This window comes from Ornithorhynchus anatinus, chromosome 10, assembly GCF_004115215.2.
Source record: "Ornithorhynchus anatinus isolate Pmale09 chromosome 10, mOrnAna1.pri.v4, whole genome shotgun sequence".
Classification (NCBI taxonomy): Eukaryota; Metazoa; Chordata; class Mammalia; order Monotremata; family Ornithorhynchidae; genus Ornithorhynchus; species Ornithorhynchus anatinus.
In genome coordinates, this window is record NC_041737.1 from 5,642,352 (window position 1) to 5,659,391 (window position 17,040).

The following is a 17,040-nucleotide window of genomic DNA, read 5'->3' on the forward strand; positions in this document are numbered from 1 at the left end:
ACAACCGAAGTAGAAGAAAAGGTCTCTGCCCTTGAGGAGTTTTCAATCAAATGAGGGCGAAAGGCAGATACAGATTCTTCATAAACAATACAAATAAGAATGAAAGCAAAGTCAGTCAGTCAACTGAATTTACGGTGCACTTACTGGGTGCAGAGCACTGTACTAAACTCTTGGGAGAATACAGTAAAACAGACACGTTTGCTGCCCACAGTAAGGTTACAGTGTAGAAGAGGAGATATATCAAAGCAAATATACATCAGGGGGTACCACTTTTTCATGCTGAGCTTGAGGATGGATTAGGGGCTGGAATTTTAATGGGAGGGTTAAGGAGAACTGGGAAAGGAGGGGTTTCCTAAGTCTAAAAGGCTGGAAAACCACCATTTTGGTTCTTTTCAGCCTTGATGTGAAACTCGGGAGGACTTGTCAGGAAGATGGGATGAACCAGCCTGGGAGGGTGGGGCCGTTCACTGTCAATCAGACAATGGGGTCGTTCACCCCGAGAGATGGCACTTGTGGATACAAATGATGAGGGCAATATGATCATTCAATCTTTGATATTTATTGAGTGCTAACTATGTGCAGAGCATTGTACTCAATGCCGGGGAGAAAACAAGAATAAGTAACCAAGGATGATTACTGGGAGGTCAGAGGATGGTGGGGGGAATGGCCTGGAGGGCAACGAGGGGCCACTGACCAAAAGACTCAGTCACAGGGAGGGCGTGGAAAGCAATGATAAAGCTGTACTTATTTAACCTTTCCTCACATTCAACATTTACCCTTCAAAAGCTTGAACTCTGGCATACGAGAAGCAGCATGGCTCAGTGGAAAGAGCACGGGTTTGGGAGTCAGAGATCATGGGTTCGAATCCCGGCTCTGCCACTTTGCACTTGTCAGCTGTATGACTGTGGGCAAGTCAGTTAACTTCTCTGTGCCTCAGTTACCTCATCTGTAAAATGGGGATTAAGACTGTGAGCCTCATGTGGGCAACCTGATTACCCTGTGTCTATCCCAGCGCTTAGAACAGTGCTCTGCACATAGTAAGCGCTTGACAAATACCAACATTGTTATTATTATTATTTCCACCTACAGCCCTGCTCATTTTTCTGTCAGCCCCTTGAGAAAATATCGATGGAGGTTTGGTCACAGACCACTTTCCGCCTAACATCCGTACATCTATATATGTCAGCTTAATTGTCTTTCCTGCATTCCCTTCACTGCCCTCGCCCCACCCCATTTAGTCTCACAGTACGGGCAGTGGAAGTATTAAAAATAGCAAAAAGTGGAATCTATTTTCATTTAAGGAATCAGCTCTTCCATCTTAAAATCTTCTGGAAATGATCAAGCCTCATCTTTTTGCTGCTCAAGTCTCCTCATCAAGTCGATAACCAAAGCAAAACCCTTGATTTGTGTTTTCATCTTCCCCCGTCTTCCTCTACATCACTCAATATTAAAAAACATGTCAGTCAACTCCTGTTAGTCCTGAATCTTTCAGTCACCAGAATTGAAGGAAGATATTCTATTATTTCGGATCCCGACGAGTGATGAAGGCAAGATTGGTTTTGCGGCTGAGCTCTGACCCGCAGTACCATGGGTAACGCACAGCCAATGAAATGACACGGTACCGATACTGAGACTTAATATGAAATAGCATATTCCAGAAAAGTGGGTAGAGAATAAGAGGAAAGGTTTCCTATGAACTGTGAATCATTACACTTCAGCCATTCATGGAAATTAAGGCATACCAATGACAAATTAACTAATTACCAAATTTATAATTATAATAGTAATAAAGGCATGTGTTGAGTGTCTACTATGTTCCATAAACTGCACTAAGCACTGACGTAGATACCAGACAATCAAGTTGGACGTAGCCCCATCTCACATAGGGCTCACAGTCTCAGTAGGAGGTAGAACAGTTAATGGAACCCCACTTTATATATGAGGAAACTGAAGCACAGAGTAGTTAAGTGACTTGCCTCAATATCACACAGCAAAGCAAGTGGCAGACCCGAGATTAGAACCCAGGTCCTCTATCTCTCAGACCTCTACTCTTTCCACTAAGCCATGTTTCTTTTCATGAGGTTTTCCCTCTTATTAGTGCCTAGATATTTTTAACCCCCCCCTTACCTTGTGTTAGGTCTTTGTCAGAATCTTTTGGCATGAGCTCCCCGGGAGAGACACACTTTCTAATTCCACAGTTCCTCAGATAACCTAACCACACTGTGTTTGGGGTCGTTCACTTCAGTGCTTCCTGTCCTTTTGTTCAAAATAAGAAGCAACCTTGAATTTAAGACAAAAAACTTACTGTTGTTTTTTTGCACCCAAGTCATCCCCAGAAGCAGCATAAGCAGTAGCGTGGCCTAGTGGAAAGAGACCACGGAGCTGTAGGACTGGAAGTCAGAGAACCTGCTCTGCCAATTACCTGTTGTGTGACCTTGGGCAAGTCACTTAACTTCTCTGTCCCTCAGTTTCCTCAACTGTAAAATGGGGTTTCATTATGTGTCCCCCCTCCTACTTTGACTATGAGCCCCATGTGGGACAAGGTCCGTGACTGACCTGATTGTCTTGAATCTACCCCTGCACTTAGAACAGTGCTTGACATATAGTAGGTTCTTAAATATACAATGCTAGGTTTACTACCACTTTTACTAATGATAATAATCAGCAGGAAAACCACTGGGCAGGAAAAATTACATGGTGAGGCTGACATTGTCTATAGCCTGACATGGGTAGGGTATAGACCAAGCGTAGATTTTGGCCCCACATAAATGGAATTTTTGTTGCAAATGTAGTTTGTTTCATTAATCTGGTGATTCTACTCCCCGATCTAGTGGTTCCTCCTGGCAGACTGCCCCATTAAAATGGACTTGCCACTTCTCTTGTCTTAGGCCGAGTCGTCTCCAACCCATAGCGACACCGTGGACCCATCTCTCCCAGGATGCCCCGCTCTCCATCTGCAATCACTCCGGTAGTGGATCCATAGACTTTTCTTGATAAAAATCCAGAAGTGGTTTTCCACTGCCTCCTTCCACACAGTAAACTTGAGTCTCCGCCCTCGACTCTCTCCCGTGCCACTGCTGCCCAGCACGGGGGAGTTTTGACATGTAGCAGAGTGCCTTCCATTTGCTAGCCACTGCCCGAGGTAGGAATAGAATGGGTAGGCTCTGCTTGACTCTCCCTCCCGTAGCTGAGACTGGTAGAGGACTGGAAACTCTCCAGGTGCCACGCTGAGAGGGTTACTTACCACTTACCCAGGCAGGTAAGTAGATGACTTTGTCCCAATAAAGCCCAGATGCCAGAATATTCATAAAATGCTGTCTGAATCCCTAGAACATTTAGTTCAATGGATGAACAGAAAGACTGGCCCCAAGCACGCTGAGAAACTTTGAAGGATAAGGATGACTTCTGAGAGACATTCACACACTCCATATTTCCACTCCAGATAATCAATCCATCATAGCATTGACTGAATAATACTCTACTATTTCCTCCTATCCATAATCTACTTTAATATCCGACTTCCCCGTACACTGAAACTCTCTATGGACCGGGATGGCTTCTACCTACTGTGCTGTAGGGTACTTTCCCAAGTGTTTAGACTTCGTAGAGGAAGCGCACAATAAATACAGTCGATCCATTGCCCGACAATACCTAGACACACCCACTCCATCGAAGAAGCAGTTTAAGAAAGGATAGGAAGGTGGTCGCTTGTGCTAATAGATGAAGATGGGCAAAGGTCTTGGAAAGTCTTTTGTGACTTGCGGTTTTACAATTACCAGAACAAGTGGCTCTCTCATTTCCATCTTCCCGACCATCTACGGAGTAATCCTCTTCCTCTGTGGGCTGTGGATGATCTTCCGCAACTATCTGTGATGAGCAGCTCTCAGGATCCACGTTAGCAAAACATGAGCTGCGTGCATGCATGATAAATATAGATGACGTGTTTCTCTCTCCCCACTGCTTTTCATCTAGCAGCAGCTGGGCGCCAGGCAATAAATACTATTTATTTATTTTAATAGTATGCTAAGTGGAAGTATTACCGATATTTCCTAAGCTTCAAACCATCCCCAAATGTACTTTACTGTTAGGCTCAGCATTTTCATAGTAATTTACAACTTAAAAAGGGTAAACTCTATTAGTCTCTGTCACAGTAACAACTGGGCAAGTGCAGAATGCTGCCGTATGAAGTATGACTGAATTTATTGCTGCAGTCATTAGGACATATTGATTTTGCTTATAACAACCCATAGGGAATCCTAACGCTATTAGACTTGTGCCTTGGTCGCTCCCTCCCTGAATGAAACAAGACTTGGCCATGCCAGGCTTGAAATAAACCATGGCCCAGCTGCTCAGGATCCCTGATATCAAGGCCATTTTCCTGTCCCAAGGTGTTGTCACTGGTAAGGGCCTAGGAAAGGAAAGATTTTGTTCTGCGCAAGGAACGTGTCTATCACCATCTCCCAAGCACTTAGTACAGTGCCCAAAATGTAGTAGAGAAGCTGCGTGGTCTACTGGATAGACCACGGGCCTGGGAGTCAGAAGGACGTGGGTTCTAATTCTGGCTCTGCCCCTTGTCTGCTGTATGACCTGCGACAAGTCACTTAACCTCTCTGTGCCTCAGTTACCTCATCTGTAAAATGGGGATCAAGACAGTGAGCCCCATGTGGACCCTGGACTGTGTCCATGGCTCAGTGGAAAGAGCCCGGGCTTGGGAGTAAGTGGTCATGGGTTCTAACCCTGGCTCTGCTGCTTCTCAGCTGTGTGACTTCAGGCAAGTCACTTAACTTCTCTATGCATCAGTTATCTCATCTGGAAAATGGGGATTAAGACTGTCAGCCCCACGTGGGACAACCTGATCACCTTGTATCCCCCCAGTGCTTAGAACAGTGTTTTGCACATAGTAAGTGCTTAACAAATACCATCATTATTATTATTATTATTATTATTAGCCTCGCACATAGAGTTTAAAAATACCATAAAAAGTAGTAAGGACTCAATAATAATGTTGGTATTTGTTAAGCACTTACTATGTGCAGAGCACTGTTCTAAGCACTGGGGTAGACACAAGGGAATCAGGTTGTCCCACGTGGGGCTCACAGTCTTCATCCCCCTTTGACAGATGAGGGAACTGAGGCCCAGAGAAGTGAAGTGACTTGCCCACAGTCACACAGCTGACAAGTGGTGGAGCCGGGATTCGAACCCATGACCTCTGACTCCAAAGCCCGGGCTCTTTCCACTGAGCCATGCTGCTTCTCTAAGCAATACCATTGATTGAATAACTACAACAGTAATTGCGATACTCCTTAAGCACCCACTATGTGCTAAGTACTGTATTAAGAACTGGGGTAGATATAAGATAATCTGGTCAATCTAAATAGGAGGGAGAACAGGTTTTTAACCTCCATTTTACACGAGAAGCCTAGAGCACAGAGCACAGAGCACAGAGCAGCTAAGTGATTTTCCCAGAGTCACACAGCAGTCAAGTGGCAGAACTGAGACAAGAACCCAGATCCTCTGCCTCCCATGTCTGCAACTTCTGACAAGGCCAGATACATCTTGGGGAGCCACAGAAATCCCTTTCTGAGAGTGGGGGAAAGTAATATGAAACAAGCAAAGAATGTTACAAGGGTAAGCAGGAACATCTTCATGGACACCGGGCTCTCAGATGCCAGGCATGCACTCGATCGTAATATTATCATAATATTAGTTTAGAACAGTTATTGTGCACCCTGGGAACAGTACTGAACTGAGCACTTGTCTTAAGCGCAGAGCAAATCTTTTAACCTGGATTTATTTATTGAGTTCACCCAGTGCCTCTTCTACGGTTACAAAGGTGTCCTTCCTCGAAGAGCCACAGCTGGCTTGACTAAGGATTGGCCCCTTTTCCCTCTCCCTTCTGTGCCGCTTAATACGCACCATATTCTTCAGGCAAGAAATGCACACTACCCTCAATTTACGTGCATTTATATAATTTCCGATTTTTTTTTAAATGTCTGCCTCCCCACCTAGTTTGTAATCTCCTTGCTGTAATCTCTGTTTGGGCAGTGACCCCGTTCCCAACTCCGTTTTATTGTACTCTCCCTAGCTCTTGATACAGTACTCTGCACAGTCTAAGTGCTCAGTATATACCTCTGATTGATTGAATGTCAACTCTGAGGAGATTGAGGGTGAAGGAAGACCAAGGGAGAAGAAATGGAAGAACCATGAAAAGAAAATCCAAATAATGAGGGGTGGGAGGACAGAGGTAGAAGTGGCCACCAGAGAAAAGGCCGAGAGAAAGATGAATTTTTCATTTTTCATATTATCTGGTGTATAATATCGACCAGTGGACTGGTTCCACGTCCCCATTCCCTGGCACCAATCCAATCTTTTGAAGGCTACCTGGGCAACTTTTGAAAAAAAAACTTGCCCCAGGTGCTCTTGCTAACCTTAAATACCGTGTCTTCTATATGTGGAAGTCAGTGCACAGTGTACATTCAGTTAAGACCTTCAGTCTGTTTCACATGATTCAAGTGAGGAGCTTGGTGAATCCCTTTACCCAGATGGGGGCAGTTGGAAGATAAGGGAGAAGTGTAGCAACTCTACCAACAGCACCGACACTGGATTTGCTTTTCCAGTAGTGGTGATGGGATGCATAGAGCCATCCACACTGTCTGGCCCCATCCCCTGAGAGCCAACAGCATGCACTGAGAGAGAGCCGGGCCCTACTAAAGATCAAAATACGCCCCCTTCCCTACCCCACCTATTTTCCCTCCTGTTTCATCATCAAGGAAAACTTGGCGACAGTCATTTTCTGGCAAAAAAATCTCTGCTTTTTAAACTCAGCCTTGCGAAACCTTCCCAAATGCATATTTGCTGAATAGCGGGTTTTATTTACAAAGGATGATATGATATTTTGTTCTAAATTGCCACATTCCATTATCCCGTGCTACGCTAGAAAACAGATGAATAAAAAGAGCACACTCCAGAGCTTCTTGTCATGCAAAATGTAACACCACTGAAATAGTCAATCAGTTTCCTGATCCTGCTAATGACTAATACATGTTCAGAAAATAAGAACATGCTTACTCCCTGATATCGATTCAGGATTTTATAATTATGCAGATGTGGATAAATAGGTGACGGTAAATATCCAGCCACCCGATTAAGGATCTGTTTTCACTTGTTCAAGCTTTTCTCAAAAAGCATGTTTTGGAGCGGTAAAAGGTGAAAAATCATCATTTTATTACTATCATCATCACCACTATCATCACCACAATCATTTATTAAGTGTCTCTCTTCCTCTTTATATCAGGAAAATTTAGCAAAATGTAGGAAACGACTTTTCATTAATAGGTGGCTGAATCGGTAGATTTTTTTCCAAGTCAAATGAAATGCATGTCTTTTTCCAGCTAATGATTGAAGGGAAACTGATGCTGGAAAAGGAAAAAAGAATTCTTCCCATTTTGTGAGTGAAAATGCTATGAGCAGTGACTAATAGAGGTCTGATGAAGGCAGCATTTCTGTGATTTGGTAGTTTAGAAGTAGGGATAATTTTAAGTTCATAATTAAGAGCTGCAATTTCCCATAAACGTCTTCTTACCTAAAGAGGCCATGGTATAGTCCCACTTTTTTTTTTCTTTTGTCTCTTTCTATTCATTTAAGAAAAAAATGAAATACAAAAAAAGGAAATTACATGCATCATTGAGGTGATAAATTTAAACCTACAATATTCAATAAATGCCTGAATTAAAGTTTCCCTATCATCCCTAAATTGGCCACATTTGTCATTTGCGTTTCTAGAACACCTTTCCACTAGGAAATGGCAAAATCCATTCAAACGTTAATTTTCACAACTCCCTGATGAAGTATCTAATATATGGGATTATCTCCATTTTGCAGAAGAGAAGTCATCCATAGAGTTTAAGGTTAATGTTTTTCAACCCTCCACTCTTCCATCTAGTGCACATTAATGGCCTTTGTAAATAGTTTTCAAAAATCATTAAAACAACAAAAATGCTATTTGTTTGAAAAAAAACCTCTCATATCCCCACTTAGTTAACCCTGCTCCTTTCTGTTTATCACAAGAAACCTGTGCATAAATGATGGGGGACAGAGAGGCAGGGAGGAATAAATTGATGTGAAAGGGAAGCAGTGTGGCCTAATGGAAAAAAACATGGGATTGGGAGTCAGGGGACCTGGGTCCTAATCCTAGCTCCACCACTTGCTTGCCGTGTGACCTTGGGCCAATCACTTAACTGCTCTGGGCCTCAATTCCCTCAGTGATAGGAGAGGATAAGATGCATGTTCCTCCATTCCTTCTTAAACTTTGAACCTGTGTGGGACAGAGTCTGGGTCCGATTTGATTATGTTTTACCTATTCCGGGGCTTCACCCAAAGTACAATTTGGCACCTAGTAAGCACCTAGTAAACACCATCATTATACACAACCAATGAATAGTGTTTTTTGAAATTCCTGTAGGTTGAACAGTGTACTGAGCTTTTGTGAGAGTATAATATAGTAAACTATTGAAAATTGTTGTCATTAGCAAGGTCAAAATGGAGCGGTGAAGGAAAACTTCCATATGAAAATTCACAGGTCCACCACCGACTTCCACCTTCCAGGGGGCAGAGATTCCAAAATGGAAATTATTTTCCACAAAGCCATAAACAGTCTGTAAGTCGTTCTCTCTGACTGCGTTCTGCAGTCGTACAGAAATGCATATAAAATTGACATGTTACACTAAAACCTCAGACCATTTCATCTTTGAATGAACGTGTTAGTCAGTAAATCAATCAATGGTATTTATTGATCTCTTACTGTATACAGAGAACTGTATGACTCTTTCTTTAAAAACACTAATGAGGCAGACAGGAATGCAAATATCCCAAAAAGCGCTAAAAATAAGAGACCGTCTGATCCCTGTCTTTTCCCACGGACTTCCATTAGTCCTTTGCTTCACTGGGACAATGTTCCTGGGTTCTCTAGTTTTAAGGTTCCAATATTAGAGCAGATTTTTGGATGTTCCCTGCTTAAAATTCTCTGCACTGAGCCTTGAGTTCCTCATTGGCAAATTCCAGCCCATAAATAATAAACACTTGCCACTAGCAGTCATTTGTCCAATTAGGACCATAAAACACAAAACCGAATATATTCTGCCTGGATTCCATAGTTATTAAATCTTCTGGGTGAATACGTAGGGGCCAAAAGACAGTAGGAAAAAAGGTGAAATGAGCACCGTCCCTCTAATAACGGTGCCGTTTGTTAAGCCCTTACTATGTGCTGAGCACCGTACTAAGTGTCGGGGGAGATACAAGATAAACAGGTAAATTATAGACCGTCTCTCACATGGAGCTCCAAAGGGGAGGGAGAACAGGTATTTCCTCCCCATTTTAGAGATGAGGAAACTGAGGCCCAGAGACGTTATGTGAGGTGGATCCAGAAGCAGAGGACCTGGGTCCCAATCCTAGCTCCACCACTTGCTTGTTGTGTGACCTTGGGCATTTAACTTCTCTGGGCCTCAATTTCCTCAGCCCCCGCCATTTCTTTCAGACTGTGAGCCCGGTGTTGGGCAGGGCTTGTCTCTATCTGTTGCCGAATCGTACATTCCAAGCCTTTAGTACAGTGTTCTGCACACAGTAAGCGCTCAATAAATAAAATTGAATGAATGAATGTGCTTTGTCTGGCTGTCAGCCGCAGCTCTCTGCCTCTCTCCCTGCATTCTTCCCTAGACCCCGGAATCTCCTTCAGTGGTGAGCTGGCCATTTCGGGCCATCTCTCCAAACTTCATTAGCCACTGACGCTGCCTCTACTGTCACCCTGACTCCCCCAAGCTTCCCCCACCTTCACCCTCCTCAACGGCCCTATCACCCCTGGGCCAGGAGGAGATGGAAACCTACGCTTTCTGGTTCAGAGGATTCTTTCTGTTTGTTTGTTTTATACCTTTCAGTACGGAGAAAAAAAAAAGATTGCCTTCCCGAAGGAACATAATGACTCGGTTCATCTCGGGAAAGGGAAATCACTCGAGTCCAAAGCTGGCGTTTCCTCAGAATTCAGTGCATTCAACTTCTAATAATAATGCCTCGCGAGGGTGAGCAAAATTGGACGCTGAAGTATATTATACGTAGACGATGGCTTTGGTGCTATTACAAATAAAAAGATGCCGCATTTCACGGTCAAAAATATCAGAAAAAACTCCATAAAAGTTGCACGTTCCAGATTTTAAGGCAGATTTCATCCATCTGTTTCTTCAATATGGCATCCTCTGCTCCTGCTTAAAATTTATTCCGCTTTGAAAAGGTTTTTGTTACTTAACCATCACATTGGTTCACTCAGCACAGTACAAATCTTCCTCTTGGTTCAACCTGCGATTCTTTTCCCAGTGCTCCACCCCCTTCATATATCACGTGTCCACACTGGTAAAGCTTATATGCAATGAGTGGTATTTGTCAAGTGCCTATTAGGTGACAAGCATTCAGTCAATCCCATTTATTGAGCATTTACTGTATTTAGAGCACTATACTAAGCGTTTGGGAGAGAAAAACAATATGACAGACACATTTCCTGCCCCCAGTGAGCTTAAAGTCTAGTGGTGGAGTCAGACATTAGTAGAAATGAATAAAATTACAGGTATGTACATAAATGTGGCGGGGCTAGGATGGAGGATGAATAAAGGGAGCAAGTCAGGGCGACGCAGAAGGGAGTGGGAGAAGAGGAAAGGAGGGCTTAGTCAGGGAAGCTCTCTTGGAGGAGATGGGCCTTCAATAAGTCTTTGAAGGTGGGGAGAGTCATTGCCTGGTGGATATGAAAAGGGAAGAGTTTCCAGCTCAGAGGCGGGACAAGCGGCAGAGGTTGGCAGCGAGATAGATGAAATCCAGGTACAGATCAAGCACTGGAAGAAACGGAGGCACAGAGAAGCTAAGTGACTTCCCAAAATGATGTGGTAGGCAAGTGGCATTTTCCGGACTAGAACCCAGGTCTCCTGACTTCCAGCTCTGTGCTGTTCCTTTCCACTAGCCCACGTTGCTTCTCAATGTAAGCTGAGAGGGTAAAATGGCTTCTTGGGGCTCCTGGCTCTATTTCCCAAGTAGCACTGGGCAACTTTTCAAACCTTTCAGACTCTCCAGACACCTTGCCTTTTCATCAGATCAGAGCGTTTCACACACCATCTCGTACCACAGAGAGAGTGTACTACTACTAATAATAATAATGTTGGTATTTGTTAAGCACTTACTATGTGCAGAGCACTGTACTAAGCACTGGGGTAGGATACAGGGTAATCAGGTTGTCCCACATGAGGCTCACAGTTAATCCCCATTTTACAGATGAGGTAACTGAGGCCCCGAGAAGTGAAGTGACTCGCCCACAGTCACACAGCTGACAAGTGGCAGAGGCAGGATTCGAACCCATGACCTCTGACTCCCAAGCCCGGGCTCTTTCCACTGAGCCACACTGCCTCTCTAAGCATAATGGTTGTGATATCCACTTTCAGAAGCAATCATGGCCATCGCAGACAGGTTTTCTCTGGTTGATTGGGCTATATTATATAGAGGTTATTCAAGGAGTCGCTTGAAGATGAATGGAGATACGGGAATATATTACAAATAGGTAAGGTACTTCCTTATCTTCTGGCTAATTGATGGGAATAAAGGTGGGTGTCACTTGAGCTGGCTGTTTTCTAAAGTGTCTTCAGCTAAACTGCATCTTTTCCAGGAGTTAATGAAATGGCGAATTCCATCTGCCGTTTAAAGTGTCCAGAATAATGGAAAGCCCGTTTCTATTACAATATTCCAAACAACACTATGTCACAGTCTGACCCAACCTAGATAACAGACTTCCATGCAGAATTCATTTCAGTTCCAGTGTCTGAAGTAAATCGGTCTAATCATACTGAGTGCATAGACATCAAATCCATATTTATTTTGTTTGATGGTTTGGAAAGCAGTGTGGAATAGTGAGAGCGTGATTTCAGATCACCTACTTGGTAAATCAATCAACAGTATTTGAGGGCTTGCGGTGTGCAGAGCACTGTGCTAAGCACTTTGGAGAGTACAGTGCAATAGAGAAGGTAGACCCGATCCGTGCCCATGAGGAACTGACAGGCTAAAGGAGGAGCTGAAACATCCTGAAAGGGTGACCGTGGAAAGTGGAGAGCGACTAATTGCTTATATAGGATCAAGGGGAATCCTCTCGAAACTTCCAATCAGTGACTCACGAGGCGAAAATGATGGTAGTGAAAATGAACTGAAGACCTTGACCATAAGAGGGCAGGTCTTTAGAAAGGTGTTACCTGCTGTTTTTCTGAACCTGCTTCCTGGGCATTTAAGATGAAATTGAAGCTTTGATTCCTTTTCGGGATTATTAAGACAAATAACCTTGGCATTTCAAGGGTTTACCAATCGAGGATTTGCCCTCCCACCAAAGGAAGGCAAGGACGCAATACGGTGCTCTGCACAGAGTAAGTGCTCAATAAATACCACTGACTGATTGAAATATTTTCATCTACGATGAGATTAAACAAGCCTCCACTAATTGCAGCAGGAGATTGTTGGAATAAGGGTAAATTTGTGTGACTGTGGGCAGGTCACTTAACTTCTCTGTGCCTCAGTTACCTCATCTGTAAAATGGGGATTAAGACTGAGCCCCACATGGGACAACCTGATTACCCTGTATCTACCCCGGCGCTTAAAACAGTATTCTGCACATAGTAAGCACTTAACAAATACCAACATTATTATTATTATTATTATTATCATTATTCCATAGGGAAGAAACACAGGCACTTCCTGTGGTTGCCTATCAACCTCCGCTCCAAACAAAACCTCCTCACTCTAGGCTTCAAGGCTCTCCGTCACCTCGCCCCTTCCTACCTCTCCTCCCTTCTCTCTTTCTACCGCCCACCCCGCACGCTCCGCTCCTCTGCCGCCCACCTCCTCACCGTGCCCTGGTCTCGCCTATCCCGCCGTCGACCCCTGGGCCACGTCCTCCCGCGGTCCCGGAACGCCCTCCCTCCTCACCTCCGCCAAACTGATTCTCTTCCCCTCTTCAAAACCCTACTTAAAACTCACCTCCTCCGAGAGGCCTTCCCAGACTGAGCTCCTCTTCTCCCTCTACTCCCTCTGCCACCCCCCCTTTACCTCTCCGCAGCTAAACCCCCTTTTTCCCCTTTTCCCTCTGCTCCTCCCCCTCTCCCTTCCCATCCCCACAGCACTGTACTCGTCCGCCCAACTGTATATATTTTCATTACCCTATTTATTTTGTTAATGAATTGTACATCGCCTCGATTCTATTTAGTCGCCATTGTTTTTACGAGGTGTTCTTCCCCTTGACTCTATTTATCGCCATTGTTCTCGTCTGTCCGTCTCCCCCGATTAGACCGTAAGCCCGTCAAAAGGCAGGGACTGTCTCTATCTGTTGCCGACTTGTTCATCCCAAGCGCTTAGTACAGTGCTCTGCACATAGTAAGTGCTCAATAAATACTATTGAATGAATGAATGAATATCCAATTTACTTTCACATTTTAAGAGACACAGAAGAAGCCAGGAATACATAGACACATGACACCAGGCCTCAGTATTTATTAAAGCTGCATTTTTTTAATATCTCTTAAATGTTGGACTTTTTACAAATTTAGCCTGGCTATTCCCCTAGTCTGCATTAGTGAGGTTAAGCAGTGTGACTCAGGGCAAGGATCATGTCTACTTTCTTCACTGTACTCTCCCAAGCGCTTAGTAATGGTTCAGTAAACACCACTGATATATTGGGAACCCAGTATAAATACTTCGTCCATTCATTCAGGCATATCACCGAGCACTTACTGTGTGCAAAACGTTGTACTAAGCACTCGGGAGAGTACACTATAACAATAAAGACACATTCCCTGCCCACAGACAGCTTATAGGCACAAAATAAAAACATTTCAGAGTAAAAATCCCTGATTTTTTTATTGTTGTTTTTTGCTTGTTTGTTTTTTCCAGAGCGGGACAGGGGGAAAAAAACCCTTCCTTAAGGGGAACTTTTTTTAAAAGGAAACAAAGACAACTGAGAGCATTAGAGTGTGAAAATCCCAGATCAGTTACAGGGATAAAACATTAGAAATTGAGAACAATTTTAGGTAGCTTTGCACTTTAGAGCTGAATTTTAGCCAAAAATGGACCATTATAAACTTTTTTAGAAAGTATCAGCCTCCTTTTGTACCAGGTAGAGAATGCCTTCAAAATCCTCCAATAAGCAGTTGTATTTCCTAAATCCTAAATGGTCCTTGACCTTCTCCAGGACGGAGAAGCTTTTACACATAGAAGAGCCGATTCAAAATTTTGGAGACACACACCAGAAGCCACTCTTTGGATCAACATGCAGCTTTGGAGCAGTAACAAATGTCATCAGTAGTGGAAAGCAATTTGACTCGGCAAATTGATAACAGTAAATACCTTAAATCCAAGGTGACTCGCACATCCTCCAAAAAGATGACTGGTGCATTTTCCAGCCATCGCAGAGAGTTTAGTGACTTGGTCGAAACTTCTGTAACTACCCTATCCCCGGTGGAGACTAGGTACCTCAATTAAGCACCGACTGATTTTTACACACTCCATTCCCCAACTATCCTATTACCATGAGGGGGAGAGAGACTAGCGATCCCATTACCACTTTATAGCGAGAGACCATTCTTCACTTTCCAAGCAGATGCTCCTTACAGTGAGAGAGTACTTTTAATTGGATACAGGGCTTTAATTCTTCCAAAGCACTGTCACATTCCTTTTCTCCCTCCAGGATCCCTGAGAGATAGGCATAGGCTGGTGCTTCCAACCCCGTTTTACAGATTGGGAGATAGAAGGTAGAAAGGCTGGGTGCTTTCACAACGCAGTCCAGTCTCAGAGCTGGGCCAAGAGCTTGTGTTCTGACTGACCACTCCCAGACTCCCAACTCTATTGTACTATGTTCATGAGCCTAGCTATTCATTCATTCATTCAATAGTATTTACTGAGCGCTTACTATGTGCAGAGCACTGTAATAAGCACTTGGAATGTACAAATCGGTAACAGATAGAGACAGTCCCTGCCCTCTGACGGGCTTACAGTCTAATCGGGGGAGACGGACAGACAAGAACAATAGTAATAAATAGAATCACGTGCAACTGTGGCTGAAAAGGGCAATACAAGACTAATAAATAATCAATTGGATTTTTTGAACATACATTAAGTGCAGAGCACTGTATTAAGTGTCTGAGAGAATACAGTATAACAGAGTTGGTAGAATTTTCTTTTGTCCTTTAAATGGTATTTGTCAAGAACTTACTATGCACCCTCCCAGTTGAACTGATCTGGATGTAGCCTACTCATTTTGTGTAGGGCCTGCCTCTGATTTAAGCCTGCCTCCTGGTACCCTGATAACTGACTCCATCCTCAAGCACAGTGGCATAGAATAGGTAGAAAAGGGGTGGATATAATGCTGAGAACCACTTCCCTATTGAACGCATTAAAATAATAATAATAATAATGGTGGTATTTGTTAAGCGCTTACTATGGGCAAAGCACTGTTCCGAGCACTGGGGGGATACAAAGTGATCAGGTTGTGCCACGTGGGGCTCACAGTTTTAATCCCCATTTTACAGATGAGGTAACTGAGGCACAGATAACTGAAGAGACTTGCCCAAAGTCACACAGCTGGCAAGCGGCAGAGTCGGGAATAGAACCCATGACCTCTGACTCCCAACTCCGGGCTCTTTCCACTGAGCCACACTAATAATAATAATAATGATGATGATCTCTGTTAAACACTTACTACGTGTCAAACACTGTTCTGAGCGCAGGGGTAGATACAAGCTAATCAGGTTGGACACAGTTCCTGTCCCACATGGGGCTCACAGTTTTAATCCTCATTTCACAAATGAGGTAACTGAGCCCCAGAGAAGGGAAGTGACTTACCATTTAAACGATGATCTCGATAAATAATGACTGCATACATGTGTCGGTCGAATGCATGTGTGGGTAGACAAGCGCACACACACACTCACACAAACAACACTATTGCTGAATTGTACTTTCCAAGAGCTTAGTAGAGTGCTCTGCACACAGGAAGCGCTCAATAAATACGACTGAATGAATGAATTTTGGGAACGGGGAAATGGAGCAGGAGACACCATCAGAGCTTTTAGCCATCTAATGGAAAAGTACATTTTGGCACTGGCCACACATTGTCTCAAAAGGCAACTTAGAGTCCGCTAATCTTGTTTAACTTCAGAGAGGGGTGCCACGAGACTAGGGGTATGATTATTAAAGTAACACGGAGTGCATCTACATCGGAGGAAGTGAGGTGTTTCGGTCTAGGCCGGTTAAAAAAAATCAATCAAGGCAGAAACTAAAAGTGAAATAAAGGATTTGACAAGGGTTATCAAAACCTCCTCCACTCTCCCCACCCTAGAGTTCTGGAATGAAATCAGCCTTCCCTGGACATCCTGGGGAAAACCCATTATCTCTCCTCACAGCTAAATGGAAGGGAAAAGACGAGACCAAAAAGGTTTTGGTGAAAAAACCTAGTTTTACGAAGCAGGTTATCTAACATCTTAAACCGTGATATGAAAGCAGTTCCACCCAAAGCATCGATTGTTTCTCACTCATAGATAATCCTGAGTTAGTACTTGCATTGATTTGTGTCAGTTTTAAAAGCCCCGATTCCCTTGAATTATTCCAGTGCATTTCAAACCAGGCGCCTTTAATTCATCTCTTTAATCTGTACACTGGAGAAGAAGCTTCCAGTCATCTCAACCGGATTTTTCAACTGAATTTTTCTGAGATTTCTTAAAAACAACCCTCCTCTTCCTGCACAGTCCAGAATGCTCTGGAGATGACCTTGCCACAGTGCTTAAAGTCCAAAACATGAGCCGTAGGATGTTGCAAAATCCCATAACTCCACATCACTTAAACTGCCTCATATGAGAATCTTGTTCTTTTGTGGGTGTGGTTTTGTTAAGCGCTTACTATGTGCCAGGTACTGTACTAAGAACTGGGGTAGATACAAGTTAATCAGGTTGGACACAGTCCATGTTTCCACATGTGGCTCAT

General features: G+C 43.6%; 1 non-coding gene across 1 annotated transcript; it reads right to left on the reverse strand.

Annotated features, from left to right (window-relative positions):
* Positions 1-3,100: 3,100 nt before the first annotated feature.
* LOC114814864 lies at positions 3,101-3,237 on the reverse strand. Its single transcript, XR_003762660.1, has one exon. It is a non-coding gene; the product is annotated as a small nucleolar RNA SNORA7 (small nucleolar RNA).
* Positions 3,238-17,040: the final 13,803 nt, after the last annotated feature.